Genomic DNA, 19,139 nt, shown 5'->3' with positions numbered 1-19,139 from the left:
AAAGTATATTGTCTAAAATACTGCTTGGCCAATAGCTTAAGCATATTGCTAGCTAGCTCGTATATCCTAGACTAACCCATTTCTATTAATCTGTACATCATCACAAGGTCGTGGCCTACTGGTAAAGTTTTGAAGGGCTCCAGGGGAGGTGTCTGCCTTCTGCAAAGGCTACATGGCTTCTCACTGACTCCACCTACTCTCTATATATCTTTTCCAGCCCAGCAATATTTCGTTAAGCCATTGGCCAAAAGCAGCTTCTTTATTAACCAATGGTATACAGAGGGGAATCCCGCATCAACTGACCACTTGTCCCTGTTTCGGAATCAAAGCCAAGTTCTCTCAACCTTTCCCTGCCAACCCCAAAAACCTGTTACAGATTGTCCCTTTCATTTTCACTAAGAGCCTCCCAAATCATTCGTGTTCCTAAAATATCTCAATTTCAGAAACCACAAAAGACTATTCTGTTGTAACAAAAACCTCTCAAATTGTATTTTCCCCAACACAACCAGACTCTGCTTCCAGAAAACAGTTGTTCCCCAATTAACCTTATATAGCCAATCTAAATTTTCCTGGCTCCTCTCAAGGACTCTCAAACAGACACACATAAAAAATAATTATTTTGCTACCCAACATTCTACATTTTCCTGCCTATTGCCTATTCCTAAGGGTGGAGTACCTGGTCTTGGTACTCCTCTTCCCAACTATAAGGCACATGAACCTAACAGTTTCAAATGTACATTCAAGATAAAGAATAATTTCCACTGAAATCCTTAACTATGCCCTTGTATCTAGTCCGTCTGTCCCAGCAGATTTCAAAGCAGCCATGGACTGCTCCAGTATCAGCCCTAGCTGTTTTCTCAGAATCTACATGCTGGTCCACCCTCACAGACTGCACTTCCCCAACCTCAGATGGCCCCACACAGCCAGAGCATTAACTGAGACATCCCATTCTACCCAACCTTGACCAACATTTCCACTTCCTCTGCAGGTAGATGCAGTCCTTTGTCCTCTAGGACAAACAACCCTTCCCACTTTCCTTTGTTCCTTTGTCCTCTAGGACAAACATCCCTTCCCACTTTTCTTTTTTCCTTTTCCCTTTATCCCTTGCCCTCTATCTCCTGTCCTTGTCTCTTATTTCCCAACCTTTGTTCTAGAAAAAATAAATCTCCTTTGTTCTGAGAACTTCTTCTTGGTGTCTTTTGAGCCAACTTTGAAGTCCCTACAGTGTTAGCATCTTAACTAATTACAAATTGCTTTGGTATTCCCCTTATTTTCTATCATTGTCTCATTATTTTTTTTATATTTCTCTCCTATTACCGAATTCTTTGGAGAAGAGAAATTTTCTTCAGTCTTATGTAGCAGTAATGGTATCTAATTCTAAAACTGATATATTTATTTTTAATATTTTTCTAGTTTTTGAGGTTTCAAAACTTTCTCCAAATCTTCCAATGTATTTTCTCACTTTCAATTTTATGGCATTTTTAAACTGTAGTTGTTTTAGTTCTTTCTTTATACATACCCAGTATACACACACACACACACACACACACACACACACACACACACACACACACAAATAAACCTAAATTTATCAACACAATCTTCTTAGTCCATATAATGTTACTTCTATGTAAAATGTTCAGGGCTGGCCTTTATTTCTGAATAACCCCAGTGTGCTCCTGCCTGGGGACTATTATCTTTCCTGCTCTTAGCATTTCTTAGTTGACTGTAGTTCCTCATCCAGGATGGAGTTCTCTTGAGCTTTCCTCCTTCCACGATGGCACCATGTATTGCTGTCCTTGTTCACACTTTGTTTAGACTCTATGATGGTGAGACTTTATGCATACTTCTGACATTTTCAGTGCACACAATCTCACAGCAGACAGTTGTTCTTATGCTTCTTAGAATCACCCTGTCGAACCGTAATGGTCTCTGAGCCTTAGGTGCCAGAGCTGTGTTGTGCATGTTTCAGTTGGAGCGCAGAACTCTGCCTTTGGAAGAATTGTGATTTTCAGTAATGATCTCTGTGTGTTGCAAAGAGCCATTTTCTTGAGTATAGAGAGGACTACACTTAAACTGTGTGTATAAGAGTATGTTATAGGAGAACACTACCTCAAACAGTTTCTCAAAAGAGTTCTTCGTTAATATTCACTGTTCTTCTGCAAAGCAAATCTGGAGAATGCAAGTTTGTTGTTTCTTGTATATATAAATTCCGGATATAAACCAGAAGGCTGTTTGTTTATTTATATATGCATGAAAAAATGCATTTATCTGAATTTACTAGGTTTTGTTTCAGTTTTGCTCTGCTTAGGACCCTTATTTCAAGTGTGTCTGTCATAAAAATAAAATGGTAGTAAAATATTAATTATCACCATATCCATTCAAATTGATTATGAACAATCTTTAAGGCCAATGTTATCTTAAAAAACTGGACCATTCTTAGTGAGTTCTCGAGTTCCTAATAGAATGCTCCTACCCCAAAACACAGAAAGCAAAATCCTAGCAATCTCCAAAGATGACACAGGAACAATACTCTTGAGCCTTGTGTCTGTTTTTTTTCTCCTTTCTTTTATTTTTTATTGCATGTTTGCGGTATTCAATTGTATATACAAGTTTGCGTAAGTGTGTGCATTCATGCATGTGCACCTGTGTGTACACGAGTGTAGAGGTCTTAAGCTGATATTGTATATCTTCTTTCACAGATCCTCCTGTGACTGAGATGAGTTTCCCACTGGACTTGGACTAGCTAGACTTCCGCATAGTCTAGCAATCTGCCTCACCCAGGGAGTCTCTCCTTTCTGTATCCTACACACTAGGATTAAAGGCAGCATGCAGCTTGCCTGGTTTTAACTTGGTTTCTAGGGATCTGAACTCCTGACATACCTCATGCTTGTGCAGCAGGTACTTTATCCACAGACCCATCTCCTCCGCTTTTGTTTTTTACTCTTAATTGACAAATAATAATTGTGCTAATGGAGCATGATGCAAATTCTGTGTACAGACACAAATTCTGGAATGAGTAAATCAAGCTACTTAGAATATGTTTTGTCTTCCATATTTATCAGTTCTCCAGACAGAGCACATTTAAAATTCTCTCTTTTTTTTTGAACCTTATTGCAAGACATTGTGGGATGCATTAGGACATTATTATTAATCCCAGCTCTCCTGTCCAGGTTACACTGCACATATTGACAGCGTTTGCCCTTCTTCACCCAGTACCACCTGAGCCACTGATCACTAGTCAGCTCTCTACCTCCTTGAGCCTTGCTTCTCTGAATTCTCCAAAAACCTGTGACAATTCATGAGGATTTGTCTCCAATGCACTGTTGATCATCGTTAGGAAACACAAAGGCAGCCCGGTATGGAGATTTATAGTGAATTTTGTATGGATGCTATAAGAAAATGTTTTGAAGATAAGGTTTGATTTCACTTATGTATTTATACTTGACAATGTGAACTGATGGGATTAATACATAATAATTAAAAATAAAATGCTTGAATAGTTGCCCATTCACTTGTAAGTAATTGGTCGTTAGCTACAATATTTTCTCCATTTCTATTTTATTAATCAATTCACCACAATATTTACTAACATTCTCACTCTATTTATATTGGCATCAAGACATAAAGTTAATTTAGAATTAATTTTTTCTGTTCAAGAACTTTTGTGCTGGAATTTGTGTGGATCAGTTGAGGCTCATTTTTGCACCTATTTCACAATATTTCATTCTGTTTGCTCTTTACTCCGATCTGTCGGTTGTCTCATAATTGGAATGGTTCAAATTATCTAGGCAAAAAGTCTACAGTGCAAGATCTTGTTATAATTTACAATTTAAATCCTTTTGTTGCTGCATAACTGTATCTATAAATGGTCATGTATAGTTTGAGTTCACTGAGAACTAAGCACTGGAAGTGATCTGTCTGTGTACCTTCCACTTACAACCCAAGCATGCTTGTTTCAATGTGTACTCCTAGGTTTGTCTGGAGGTGGGCTGGTACTCCTAATTCTGTGATGAAGGGAGAAACACACATCAACATTAGCCGAAGAATAAAACAAAGAGCAGGAAGGCACACCATGGCCAGTACACTATTTTGATCCTGTGATACACTAATGCCCAGAGTGGGAAAGAGAAGCTGGAAGTTTAGGTATGGGGAACTCAGTCATGATGGGAAATAATCATCTGGGAAGTTTGGCTTGCTGACTCAACTCCCGTGTACCTAGAAGTTTTCTGTCTCACCTGGTCCCACCAGACCAGTTTCTTTCCCCACCTGACAGTCCCTGCAGTAGCTTATGAAATAATCACTCAGAAACAAATATTGCGTATAATATCCCAGTGGCTTGGGATATTACTGGCTAGCTCTCTCTTATAAATTAGCCCATTTCTATTGATCTGTGTATCACCATGTGGCTATGGTGTTACCTCTGTTCTGGCATCTTTTTCCATAGGCTGTGACTGGCATCTCTCTTCTTGGGTGGCTGGCTGGTATTTCTCTCGACTCTGCCCATCTTCTCCTGTATATATGTGTGGATTTCCTGTCTTGTTATAGGCCAAAGCAGCTTTAATTGTCAACTAATTGGAATTAACATATGTTCACAGCATAAAGAAGGACATCCCACTTCAGTCCCAAACCACTGTCTGCAGGTATCTTGTAAACAGCTAATTTGATGCTTTCCTTATGTTGTTATTTATTTATTTTTATTTGGAAGCTCCATTAAGGAATGCTCTACAATGTCCTGTATCTCTCGATCAGGGACTACAGCTAACTTAGTCAATTTCTGTGGGACATGTTCAGTACCTGATCTGATGATATCCTGTTAATCTATCTTCTATCTATTATATCTGTTGTTCTCAATCTTCCTAATGCTTGCAATCCTTTAATACAGTTTCTCATGTTGTGGTGAACCTCAGCCATGATGTTACTTTGTTGCTACTTCATAACTATTATTTTGCTACTGTTATGAGATCATGTAAATATCTGATATGCAGCATACCTGCTATATGACACCCTCAAAGGAATCACACCCCACAGATTGAGAAACCACTGTATTATATTGTTAATTTATTACTACATCTGGTTTTTAAATTAAAGTATAACATGAGCAGATATGTATAGTAAAAATGAATTGGAATACAATGTTCTATGCTATTTAAAGTTTCAAATATCCACAAGTTGGGGGCCTTGAGCTGTATCATCTGGAAATAACAGGATCTACTATCGTTTGCTGTTTCCCTGACCTTTCTTTGTCACTCTAATATTTCATTTTTTCAGATGGCTGAATCACGTGGCTTATCCCATCATTTTGGAAGAGTTTGTCTTATAAATACAAAGACATCAAAATCTGTGCTGTTTTATGTAAAAGAGAAAAGTATTGCATACAAGCTAAGTATATTCTTTTAAGAATTTTAGAAGGTCTATATGCATTTTATGTTTTTTTATTGAAATAGAATTGTTTGTATATAATATATCTTGATTATGATGTCCCCTCCCTCTACTCCTCCCAGTTGTTCCCCACCTCCTCTCCTATTTAGTTCCACTCTCTTTCTATCTCTCATTAGCAAACAAATAGGCTTATAAGGGATAATAACCAAATAAAATAAAATAAAAAAATAACAAATGCATGAGTTGGAAAAAAAACAAGCAGAGGGAAAAGCGCAAGAGAAAGCAGAAGAATCAGAGACCCACTCGTTGCCTCACACACAGGTATCCATAAAAACACTAAACTAGAATCCATAAGTAAGGTTAAGAACTGGCACAGCCCAGTGCATGCTGAACCAGGCTCTGTGAGTTCGTATGAACTCTAGTCATTTTGATTTAGAATATCTTGTTTTCTTGTTATTCTCCAACCTCTTTGGTTCTTACACCCATTCCACCTCCTTTTCTGTAGGTTTCCCTGAGCCTTGAGAGGAGGAATTTGTTGGAGACAAACCATTTAGGACTGAGAGTTCTATGTCTCTCATTCTTGGCATATTGTCTGGCTATGTGTCTCTGCATCTGTTCACATCTGCTGCAGGAGGAAGCTTCTCTGATGATGGTTGAGCAAGGCATTGATATGAGTATAGCAGGATATCATTAGAAACCATTGTACTGCAATTTTTTTAAAAAAAAAACCCTTTGTAGTTGTTCCCTGGACTATGTCTCTGGTTGTCCTCCAGTCAGAGTCAGGTATGAGTTCTAACTTGTAGAGTGAGCCTTAAGTTAAATCAAATATTGGATGGTTTCTTCCGGGAGCTTTGTGCCACTATTGCTGAATCCAATGCCATAACTCTTACAGGCAGCATGTCACTGTAGATCCAAGGGTTTGTTGCTGGGTTGATGTCTATGATTCTCTTTTGGTAACATTCAGAGTACCTTCCTGTACCAAAGAAGCTAGAACATAGGATTTCCATAGTATTTACCTCTTTTGATTTGCTGGTCTGAAGTAGGTGTGTGTGTGTGTGTGTGTTTTGCAGGGGTGTAGCTAACCTATTTATTTTGGAATTTTCCTTCTAGTGCCTTTTGTAGGGATGTATTTGTAAATAGGTACTGCTTAAGTTTGGTTTTATCGTGGAATGCCTTATTTCCTTCATCTATTATGACTGAAAGTTTTATTGCATAAAGTAGTCTAGTCTGGCGTCTGTGTTCTCTTAGAGTCAGTAGCACATCTGTGCAGGAGCTTCTGGCTTTTAGAGTCTCCATTGAGAAGTCAGGTGTAATTCTAATAAGTCTGCCTTTGTGTGTTACTAGGTTTCTTTTTCTTTGACATCTATCTGAGGGAATCATCAGGGTTCAGTGACGAGAGGTCACCTGAGTAGCTGATTGAACACCCCACATTAGGGGTGTGATGCTCTTTGTGTGCTTATGTGATTCATGTGACTCTGAGTGATTGTTATATTCAGAGGTTAATACTTCTTTCAACCCCAACAGAGAATCTAATATTCAGCTAAGATGGTGATTAACACAGAGAACTAAAGCTGGTCAAAGAACAGAAAAAAGAGGACTTTAGCATTACCATCCTTACACGTACCATCTCTATATAGTTTGTTGTCTTTTTCAGACTCATAGTGGAAAGACTGTAAGAACCAACTGAACTGGATGACCACATACAAACTGTTTCCAGGACAGAGCAGGGCCATAGCACACAGAACTCACAAATGGTTACAATAACATTCATAAGACCCGTGTCTGCTAAGATCAGACCAAATCTCATTATAGGCATGGAAATTTGGACAACTGTATCTGAGGAACTATTGACAAGTGATAACTGCTAAGAGAGAGAAAGTAAATTTTCTCTGAGACTACAGCTCCTGGTAGGTTGACGTTGCCCCAGTGGAAATCCACATACCTAAGAACATTTAGACCTCATAAACTGCATGTTATGATTGTTTGGGAAAGGACATACAGTGAGATGGGGAAATAATAGGGATGGATTTGCAGAAGTTTTAGGGGGTGACACTGACATACAACAAAATACGATGCATGGAATTCTCAAAGATACAAGAGAAATATACAATCAATGACAAACCAGAAATGATTAATTTCTACATGATCCAAAATAGCAAGAAAAAGCAAACAAGGAAGGAATAACTTCAGCCAAGAAGGTGTAAAGACTTGTAGAATAAAAATTATAAAACACTCCTGACAAAATTTTGAAGATCAATACACAAGAAATAATTTGAGTAAAATTTTATTTTAAAAGGTATGCATATAGTCCCAAACACATGAAGGCTTTTCTATGTTGTTACCAACTAGAAATTAAAGAACTACTGGGACATGCCACTCCACATTTCTGCAGATATTATTATTAAAGTAGGCACAAAATCAAACAGAATACCAATGAGTAAGTGTGGAAGCCGCAACTCTCAAATATTGCTGGTAGGAATGCCAGGTGGTGTGGCTGCGATGGGACTCACCAGTGGATCCTCCATGACATAACCATATAACCATGAGGCCTAGCAGTTTATACCTGAGCAGAAGCCAAAACACTGAAAAACAAGCCTAGGATGTTCATAACAATACTGCTGTGAATAGCCAAAATGTGAATGAATTAACAAAATTTGGTACAGATGACTTTCATTACCCATGGATTTTTCTGCATGGATTCAAACTACCATAAATTTAAATTTTCTGATATAAAAATGCCTGTACTGATGGTACAGGATAATTTTTCCAAATTATTCTCTAGCAACACAGTAAATCCATCCTTCCATAGTACTTGTAGTGTGTTATGTACAACCAATCTGAATATTTAAAATACATAAATACACATAGGTGTTATGACCAGGGAAACAGGTATGCGAACTGCAGGTCTTCCCCTCTCCCTCAGCTCCTTCAGACTCAATCCTCCAGTCTCATCCCCAGTTCGGCAGCAGACTCTCATCTTCTTCCCTCTGCCCCCATCTCCAGAAGATGACATAGATCTCCCTGACCTCATATAACTTCATTCCTCTCACTCATTACTTTGCCCCAGCTTTCAACGTCAGCACACATTCCCTAAGAACTCACAGATCACTTCTGCCAGGGAGTATGCTAACTGTAGCTAACCTTTAGCTGTGGGTTCTCCATACTCTCTGCTACCATTTCCAAGGAACTAATCAGATCCCGGTGGAATATTCTGCTTTCCTCACTCCTCTTGACCCCCTCTGCCACCAAGCCCATCCCAATCCCTAAGTGTCACCATGCAAGCCCCAGATGTACATTTTACATGCAACTCTCAGTGGTCAAAACCATCAGAATCCCAGACAGATTTCTTACACGTCAACACACAACCACAACACTCTTCTAAGCACCAGAGAGGGCAGCAGAGGCCAGGGAGAAAGCCATATAACAAAGACAATACCCGTTATCAGTTCCTAGAATTATAATCTTCTCAATCCCACATACAAACACAACCAGAACAGTATGTCTCCACTACAGCCCAGAAATAAAACCATAACAGGCTGTGAATATTGCAACAGAGCTTTGGCACCAGAAAATGATCATAAATTTGCCTTCATGAATATGATAGAGGACCTCAAAAAGAAATATATAAATCAATTAAAGAAACCAATGAAAACACAAACAAATAGTGGAAGGAAATGGATAAAACAGCTCAAAATTTGAAAGTAGAATAGAATCAATAAAGAAAATCCAAACTGAATCCCCTCAGTATCCCCCACTGGAGATAACAAATTTAGAACCTTGAACAGGAACCTCAGAGGCATACCTTATCAACAGAATACAAGAGATGGAAGACAGAATTTCAGGCATTGAAGACATGACAGACACAATGGATACTTTGGTCAAAGAAAATGTCAAATATAAAACATTCCTGGCCCACAGCATCCAGGAAATCTGGGACACTATGAAAAGACCAAGTTTGAAAATAATAGAAATAGAAGAAGGAGAAGAAACCCAGGTCAAAGGCACAGAAAATATTTTCAACAAAATCATAGAAGAAAATTTTCCTAACCTAAAGAAGGAGGTGCATATCAAAGAATAAGAAGCAGACAGAACATCGTATACTATGCAAGAAAAAATATCCCCTCATCACATAATAACTAAAATATTTAATGTATTTAAGAAAAACATCAGACAAGCTACACATCACACAATGTAAAATTAACAGTGCTAAGAACAGAGAAAACTGAGATATTTGTAAGATTTAAACTTAAGAAGAAAAACATGAAGTGCTAAGGAAAACAAATGAAAATAAAAAAAGAAAAAGCCTTTAAAAGATCAAATGGATTTTTAAATTTTGAAAAGTTTCCCAAAGTAAGAGGAAAGATTGATGAGAATTCTGGGGAACGACTCTGCTGGGAGATCTGCGTTTGAGTCTGTTCTATGATTCAGATCTGCAAAGTGGCTTATCTATTAAAAATGACAATAACAGCAACCACAGAACATCCTTTCTTTTAGTCAAAGCTGTCATTGTCCAGTAATTTACCAAAATGGCCAAGGCAAAAGAAACGAGAACAGTGGCTTCCTGATTTCCAGTCCCATGGAAACACATTGAGTTGTTCCTTTGGCTGTATGTATGCAAATCTACAAGGAGGATGATGTAAACATTTAGAGAAAGATTGTTCAGCCGGGAAGGCCCAATGAATATTAACATGACAAACCCAGAGGCCTTTAAAGTGTCACTTAGTATACCATTGGCGTTACTGCATACAAACAAGGGCAAGGTCCCTGCCAAGAGGATCACTATGAAGATTGAGCATATGAAACACTCTGAGAGCTGAGATGGCTTCCTGAACCAGTGAGGGAAAATGAGAAGGAAAAAAAATGAAGCCAAAAGAAAAATATCTAGATTCAAATGAAACCCTAGTCTGTTACGTTCAGAGAAGCCCAATTTGTGAGAACTAATGAGAGTGGGCCTGAGCCACTAGGGCCTATTTTATATAAATTTATAGCTCAATATACAGAAAGAAATTAAAAAAAAAACAGAAAACAACAGCCTAGAGAATTTCTGGAGAACACACATCTGTTAGGATGGAAAAGGTGGTCAAAAGCAGTGTGAAAGTCACAAGGAAATACCTCAAGGATAAGAGTGAATTGAGTTGCTAGCATTCAAAAAAATCTAGCATTTCAAATAGAGAATTACCTTTTTATGAGTTCAAATACAGGATATACAGTATTTATTCTCTGTATTATCTATAATCTATCAATCTATATATTATTAATCTGTCATCTACCATCTATCTATTATTTATCATCTATTTATCTATTTTTCTCTATCATCTATCATCTATCTATCTATTTATCTATCTATCTATCTATCATCTATCTATCTAGCCTACCTATCTGCTATTTATCAATCTATCATCTATCATTTATCACATATCATCCATTATCTTTCTTTCTATATCTGTGTATCTATCACCTATTTATCAGTATAAATACAATCAATCACTGATCTATCATTCATTTATCTATTATCAGTCTATAATTTTATATAACAAATCATATGACATGGGTCAATTTTGTAGAGTTATTTAACTCGTGTTTTGGAAGTTAGAAGACAGTATCAGCTCAGTTCTGGTAGAAATTTTGACACAGTAAATTGTAGAGAGGACATGGAAATAAAAGAAATCAGCTTCAATTAGGAATCTGGAGACATTCTGTAGTTTAATAACCCTCTCCAAAGGAATAATCATAGGGTAGATTGATTTATTATTAATGTCTTGAAACATCATAACCAAAAGCAAGTTGATGAAGACAGGGTCCGTTTGGCTTATACTCTCACATTACACTGTTCATCACAGAAAGTAATGACAGGAACTCAAACAGGACAAACAGGACAGGAACCTGGAGGCAGAAGCTAATGCAGAGGCCATGGAGAGGTGCTGCTTACTGGCTTGCTCCCTTTCTTTTACTCGGTTAGCTTCCTAATAGAACCCAGGACCACCAGTTCAGGGATGGAACCACCCACAAAAGGCTGGTTGGTAATGCAATCATAATTAGTCTTATTAAATAAAAACCCGGAGTCAGATATTAGGGGGTTCAAACTGAAAGATCAGAGAAGAAGAGCAGCCAGGCATTAGAGTTATTACCTCTCTGAATGCTCAGAATAAATAGACAAGATCCTGTTCCTGTGAATTCAGACCAAATTTGTCTCTATGAAACCTCAGACTGAATGAGGTCAACTCTTGTCTCCTTCCACTTTATATTCCTCTCTCTGCCCAGCCATATCCCTTCCTGTTTCCACCTCCCTAGCTCTGGGATTAAAGATTTGTGTCTCTCAAGTACTGGGATTAAAGGTGTAAACCCACTGCCTGGCCCTGATTCTCTTTTAGACTGAATCAATCCTGTGTAGCCCAGAGTGGGTCTTGAATGCACAGAAATCAGTCCGTTTCTGCCTCCCAAATGCTGGGATTAAAGCTGTGTATCATCACTGCCTGGCCTCTATGGCTAACTAGTGGCTAGCTCCACACTCTAATCTTCAGAAAAGATTTATTTGTTAAGTCACAAACAAAATATCACCACACTGGGCCTTCACCCATCAATCACTAATTAAGAAAATGCCCAACTAACTTGCCTACAGTTTGATCTTATGAAGACACTTTCTCAATTGATGTTCCTTCCTCTCAGATGACTCCAGCTTGTGTCAAGTTGACACAAAAATCAACACTTGGCAGTTCCAAACACCAATACCTAAAAGTCTCATTTCCCAACAATGTCACCCTAAAAACCAAGCGCTACCGCTTAAGCCTTGTGAGAACATATATGCAAACTGTAGCAGTAATGTGTGCTGAAAACCAAGCAGCCGAAGCTACAGCAGGAAATTAAAGGTATGTTGATTTAAAATTCCAATCCCAACCAAATTTTCCATTTCTCTATTTTTAGAATACTCCTATTAGAACATTTTGACTGGGAAATATGTATGAAATCGAGACTCAAGCAATGTTGTATGGCAGAATGAATATATTACGTAGTATGCTTGATTTTAACAGTGTGTTTAAAATAATGTAGCAGGAAGATTTGACTTTGCCAGAATGCCTGAACAGAATGAATTGTTTTACAATATGAATGTATCCAGTGAATCAGTGTGTAGTATTTAGCCACTTTCCCTGTATTTAGTTCCCATTCATGTCATAAATTTTAATAGACTCTTTCTTTAGAGCAGATAGATTATAAATTGCAAATTCATGATAATGCAGAGTCACTTGTGAAGACGGGTAAGGGGAGATGAGTAGTGAGAACCTTTCTTAAGGGACATTGTTTTCTTGCTAATTACTTCTAAAACTTAAATTGAAATTATTAGCTCTTTAAATCTCATTAACAGAGTCTATAAGCATGAAAGAATAGACTTACTATTCAAAACTAACTGTAGGTGTACAAATTATCTACCTTTTGTGTTATATAGTTCATAGGTCAAGGAATTTATAAGGCTACACTATGCAAATGTTATGTCTAAATTGACAAATTTCATTGTAGTCTTGGCTCTAGGTGTGTAAGCATGTGTGAAACTGTTTTTAATAACTCAAGGCATTTTGTTTTGACATTAAAACTTCAGAAATATTCTATATGAAGAAAAACACATTTGAAGATCTAAAGCAAAAACTTAATGGCAACTACTCTAAAATCGTTACCATTTTTTCTTTTCATTCTTTGCGAATTATATACACACATGTAATATGTTGATCAAATCTACCCCCTTGATCTCCTCTCTAATTCCTCTTCTATACTATCACCAATTTTCCCTCCCATCTTCATGCAATAGTTTGTAAAACCACTGCATCCACTGCTTATGTGAACATGGAGGTTAGACCATCTACTGGAGTATAGGCAGCTTCTCTTGGGTACACAACTAAAAAAAAAAAAAGACCTGACTGCCTTCAGATGCCAACAACTCCACAGCTAGGAGATGGGACCTCATGAGGGCCTCTTCTGTCTGTGTTGGCATTTTGGCTGGTTGGATCTTGTGTGGATCTTGTACATTCACTCACAGGCACCATGAGCTCTTATGTGGCGAGCTCACTGACCTTGTCAGGCTTCGTAGATATTGTTTTCTTGTGCTGCTTCCTGCCTCAAGAGCTTAGAATCTTTCCAGCCCTCTTCTTCAGTGACTCCTGAGTCTAGGAGTTGAACACTATGCAGTCTTTTATACTAAGACATGGGCAGGGTCATAATATGAATGAATAAATGTGTTAAAATAATGTAGTAAGACAGGGTGTGCTGCCACACAGGTGGCAGAGGCAAGTGGATCTCCATGAGTCTGAGGCCCGCCTGATCTACAAAGTGTGTTCCAGGACAGCCAGGGCTGTTACACAGAGAAACCCTGTCTCAAAGAAACAAACAAAATATAGTAGGAGGATGTAACTTTGTCAGAAAGTATGAACTGGATAATTTTTATATGATTTCATCTATTGAATCAGTGTGTAGTATTTAAGCACTTTTCCTATATTTAGTTTCCAATTATGTCATAAATTTTGAAAGATTTGCTAAATTCTTCGTGTGTTCTCTCTGTTTCCTACTTGCAGATCAATCAAGACACGACATCTAAGGTGTTTCTTCTACCACATCTTCCCTCTGCCCTCATTGACTCTGCAACCTTCTGAAGCTGTAAGCACAACTAAATATTTCTACAGGTTGCCATGGTCATGATGCTTTATCACCACAATAGAAAAATATCTAAGTCAGGTGTTGGTACAAAGAAGTAAGCTATCGCTGTGGAAAAACTTGACTGTGCTGGTTTTGGAGCAATGCGGTCTTCAATTTCAGGTTTGAAAAGTGAAGTTGGATGAAACGCACTTTGCATTACAATATACACACAAGCCTATAGGGGCCAGGCTGTGCAATTAGGGGTTTGTGGATGAATACTTGCTCCCCAATTAGTGGTGTTCTTTTGGAAGAATTAGGGGGTGCGACCTTATTGGAGGACATGTGTCACTAGGGGTGTTTTTAGATATTTCAAAAGGCTTGAGCCTTTCTCAGTGTGCTTTCTCTGCCTCTTACCCGTGGATTAAGATGTGATCTCTCTCAGCTGTTACAGTTGCAATCAGTTTGCTCTCCCATCGTCAACTGTAACCCTCTGAAACTGTAAGCCCTATTCAACCCTTTCTTTTGTAAGTTGCCTGGATCATAATGTTTTCTCCCAGTAACAGGAAAGTGACTAAGACACCAACATTCTCTTAAATGGAGAAACACTCAAAGGAATGCCATTAAAATAAGAAACAAGACATGACTGTCCACGATTTCCCACTCTTTCTCTTTGTCAATACAAGGCCTGAAGAAGTAGCTGGAGCAATAAGGCAAGAGCAGAAAACTAAAGGGGCGCAAATAGGAAAAGAAGCCAAATTGTCTCTATTTGTAGGTGATATAATATTATATACATAAGGGAAAACAAAAATTATGTCAGAATACTAGAAGCAACAATTTCAGCAAAGGGGCAGGACATAAAATCAACTTATCGAAAGTCAAAAACTATTCTATAAATCAAAAATAAATACATTTTAAAAGAGATTATGGGCATACTCCAAACATGATAAAGTGTCTTGAAATAGAGTAAACCAAACACATCACATGTGAGAAACTGTATTTCCAAATGTTTTTTTTTTTCATGGATTTATTTTATAAACTTATTTCTACTTCTTTTTTAAATTGTCAAGTAGAATCAACTTGGGTAAAATTTTAGGTAAATTAAACATTTCATGCATCCATGGTATGATGTATCTCATATACAGCAAGACATTTAAGTTTTTCTGTAAGATGTACTATACGTAGAAAGAAGACTACATAGCTTTGTTCTATTATTTTTAATGTCTGTCCTGACCTGCCATTTTAGATTTAGTTCTATGCTTCACAATTTGAAGGATCTTGATGAACTTTAATACATTCAGATAAGGACATAAAGGGTGATAAAAATGAAAAGAAAGAAAAGAAGCAAAGGACATTTACACTAAGGAAAAGAGCATTTCCAACAGTAGGCTACTTATCTCTAAGAGCTGAAGGGTTGTCATAGGGAAGAGAGATTAAATTTACATTCTCTGGCACTAAGTAGTAGAAATAGAGATAATACGACTTCAGGAAGAAATATTTTTGTTCAGTACACGACATTATCACTATATTTTTAATGATCAACTTTCTATGAAGTGGAAGATATTTCTTTTCTCTCCGTAAGTCTCTTCAAAATTTATTCGTTGATTTCCATTTTTTGTAATGAACTAGTCTATTAATTCTTGCTCCTATATAACACTTAAAAACCAAGATGAGGGCTATGGTCGGTTGCAGAACAGTCAAGATTTTGGGGGTTGAGTGTGGCCTTTGAGACTTCTGAGCTTGAGAGCTTACATGCCCATTTATCTTCATGCAAGGCACTTTCTTCTTGTGTTAAAAAGGACTAATGATCTTAACTTTTCAAAGGACTGAACTCTAGTATTCCGGCCAGTGAAACTTTCAATATTTTTAAATGCAGAGAATTAGCATCCGCACTGACCCTGAAAACTTGGCTGCGGGTTTGAAGTCTGGGTAGGTCATGTAATAGCCAGGAGATCTAATTAGCTTCTTTGAAAGTCAGTCTCCTGATCTATAGAATAGTAGAAAAACATTACTCCTTCAGCAGATTGGTCAAAGGATTAAATAAGGAAGCACAAAAGAGCGTCTTAAAAGTGAATGGTACAAGCTAAAAGCTTAGCCAGCCTTTGCCGCTATTATTACTCTGCCCTTAACTCTGATTATGCAATCCACAGGCAAATTTCTTTGGGTTCTACTCTTTCCTTAACTATACTCTTTTTCCCTTGTAGCACTGAGGATCGCGCCCAGAGATTAGCACATTCCTGGAGAGATCCTACTGCAGAGCCGCACCTCTCTTATTATGCTACTTCACTTCATTCCTTCACAGATGGCTGTTTTTCAAATCACTTTGACTTCCTGTGATCTCCATCATACCCATTTTCTAATGAATCTCCTGTCATTCAGCAGAAAGTTGTCAGGGATTACCACACGCATTTCTTTTATTGTGCTAGTTTCTACATTCAATAAAACCTACTATACATTCAATAAAACCAGTACGCTTCCTTCAGGAGCTTATGGGAGCCCACACCATCTAGCTTCTGCCTCCCTTTGATTTCTCTCCTTAAGTTTGCTTTTTGATTTGGGCTCTTACCTTATTACTTATTTAGAGGGATTCAACCTATTTCCAAACTCAGTATGAAACTTGCCCATCATTGCTTCCTCTTGGGTCTTAAAAGTTTTCTCAATTAATTAATAAAGGAAACTTAATTATGCTGTCTTTACATAATACAACTCTCCTTCACAGTTTCTAAAATTTGCTTAAGTATTTTATGACTTTGCAATAGCATCAGATTTGCAAGTACATGTATTTAAATTACTACTCTGTACAACCATTTTACATATATTTGGGATTTCTTCTCAAGATCATTGGTTATGCCAACATGGTGGTTATGTTTCATTAATGTAAATTTTTTATATTTATTTATTTATTATGTATACAATATTCTGTCTGCATGTATGCCTGAAGAGGGCACCAGACCTCATTACAGATGTTTGTGAGATACCATGTAGTTGCTGGGAATTGAACTCAGGACCTTTGGAAGAGCAGGCATCTCTTAACTGCTAAGCCATCTCTCCAGCCCCCATAAACGTAAATTTTTGTGTCTTAATCTCATACTGAAATTTCTCCTTTCTTAGTTTTAGAAAATACATGTAAGTTACAATTCCTAGTAATAATCTGTTGTATTAATTAGTCTCCATGAGTATAGTGATTTTGAAAATTAACTCAAGTTTTTCTCTGGTTATTATTTTCTGCAGTGAACAGACGTGGTTTGAAGAACAGAAACGAAGTATTAGGAGAAAAAGAGTAGGATCCTAAATCAAAAGATCTATATTTTAGTCTTGGCATTACCATGTTCTAGGTGTATGGATATTGATGAAAACATACTTTCCCTGAGCTTTTTGCATATTGCATAGAACACAGATAACAATTCTAACAAAATGCAAGCCCTTTAGGGATATTTGTGTTCTCCCTTCTACTGAATTCCTAATAGTACCTATCATATAATAAATGCTTACAATTTTTTTAAATAGCTTTACCAGAACACAGTTTGCCAGAATGAAAACTGTTAAGGTTTAAGAATCTGTTCTGACAAGGGATTCTCTAGATTAATGGAGAATTGTATGTATGTTCCTGGAGGTCAGTGGTTTGCCAGCATACTGACAGTACTTGCTCATGGGAGGCACATCACTGCACTGACTCATGTGTTTTCTGTATGTGGAAGTAGAAGCAGACAAAAGCCATTTCTCTGCTCCTGTTTGCCATTGGACCTGTTTGTGACTGGTTGCCTGCACATTTTCTACTATAATGCTGTGCCTTCAATGATTGGTATGGCTTTGATTGATGTGCAGCTATCGCTTGGTCCAGCCTGAGGCTCCCAGGCGACACATGTCACAGAATAGCTACGTATGTGACTCAACACTTTGGTTGATGACATCTTGTAGAAATGCCAAGAATTTGGATGACCCTCCCCCTGATAGATAACTTTCTTAGACAGTTGGTTGATTTTATACATTATAATAACACTCTTACACTTTGACCAAGTGTGGCCTGAAGCAAGATACCTACAGATTGGCATACTAAAGCTAGCAGCTATGTCCATTGCTAGAATCCCAGGGGATTATTTAAATAATCCAACTACAGGAAACCCACCATAGCGATTCTCACTCTGCTGCCACATGAATCCATCTCCCAGCACGTGAAATGCCTTGCCTGGTAGCCATCTCTCTGAAGCTGCAAGAAAACTTCTTCCTTTTGCCTATTTAAGTCACACTATACATTGTTCTGCTGTCCAAATACTCTTTTAATGGTTCAAAACATGCCCGGAATCATGCTTATATTATTTGGTAGCTGAATCGAGAGATGGGGTGGTGTATTTGGTTGAGTAGAGGATATGAATTCTGGGAAGTGATTACACAGATGAACTGAAGTTGAAACTATATGAGAATTTGATGTAAGGGGTCTGAGACGTAGCTGGAAAGCCAGGAGAGGAATGGAAGAGGTCAATGTCATCACAGAGTTTATGCCCATAGCAATTATAATAATCACTGAAATGAATAAATATAAATAAGCCTCAACAGCAATGATACCGTCATGAGAATAATAACTATGGGATTTAAAACATTTTAGAAGCTGCATATGGATTAATCCCCGTGAGAGCTAGCTTGTTCAAGCAAATATAAGGCTGTGTGAGACGCACACACAGCCTGTGGTATGTAGAGCCTGCTCTGCCACTTAAATGCTGCTTTGTTGCAGTTAGTCTGTTGCTTGCACTACATGTTACCACTCTGAGGACATAAAACACAATTCTCAGCCCTCTTCTTCCTGTTTACTCACTGAGGCAGAGTTGCCACTCAGTGAGGGTTTGTGGATGGGAATGTTTATTTTACCTGACTGTTGGTATCTTATCTCCTTCTCTACAATACTGCCTTCACGTCCAGTCATATCAAGCGGTCCCTTCAAGAATTCCTGATTCTTCTAATACAGCTATGAAAATCTACAGAGACTCAGTTGTGAAGCCTGGAAACGTTGCCCATGTACCATGTGTTCTTTCCAGTATGTTCCCAGGATGCAGGAGAGGAACTAGATAAAATCTCGTGTCTGAAGTTCGTCAGGAACGTACTCCTAAATTCATCTCATCTCCATAGCAATAACTCCATCCCTCCGT

This window comes from Microtus pennsylvanicus, chromosome 20 (assembly GCF_037038515.1).
Source record: "Microtus pennsylvanicus isolate mMicPen1 chromosome 20, mMicPen1.hap1, whole genome shotgun sequence".
NCBI lineage: Eukaryota > Metazoa > Chordata > Mammalia > Rodentia > Cricetidae > Microtus > Microtus pennsylvanicus.
Note: the sequence above shows the minus strand (reverse complement) of the source record.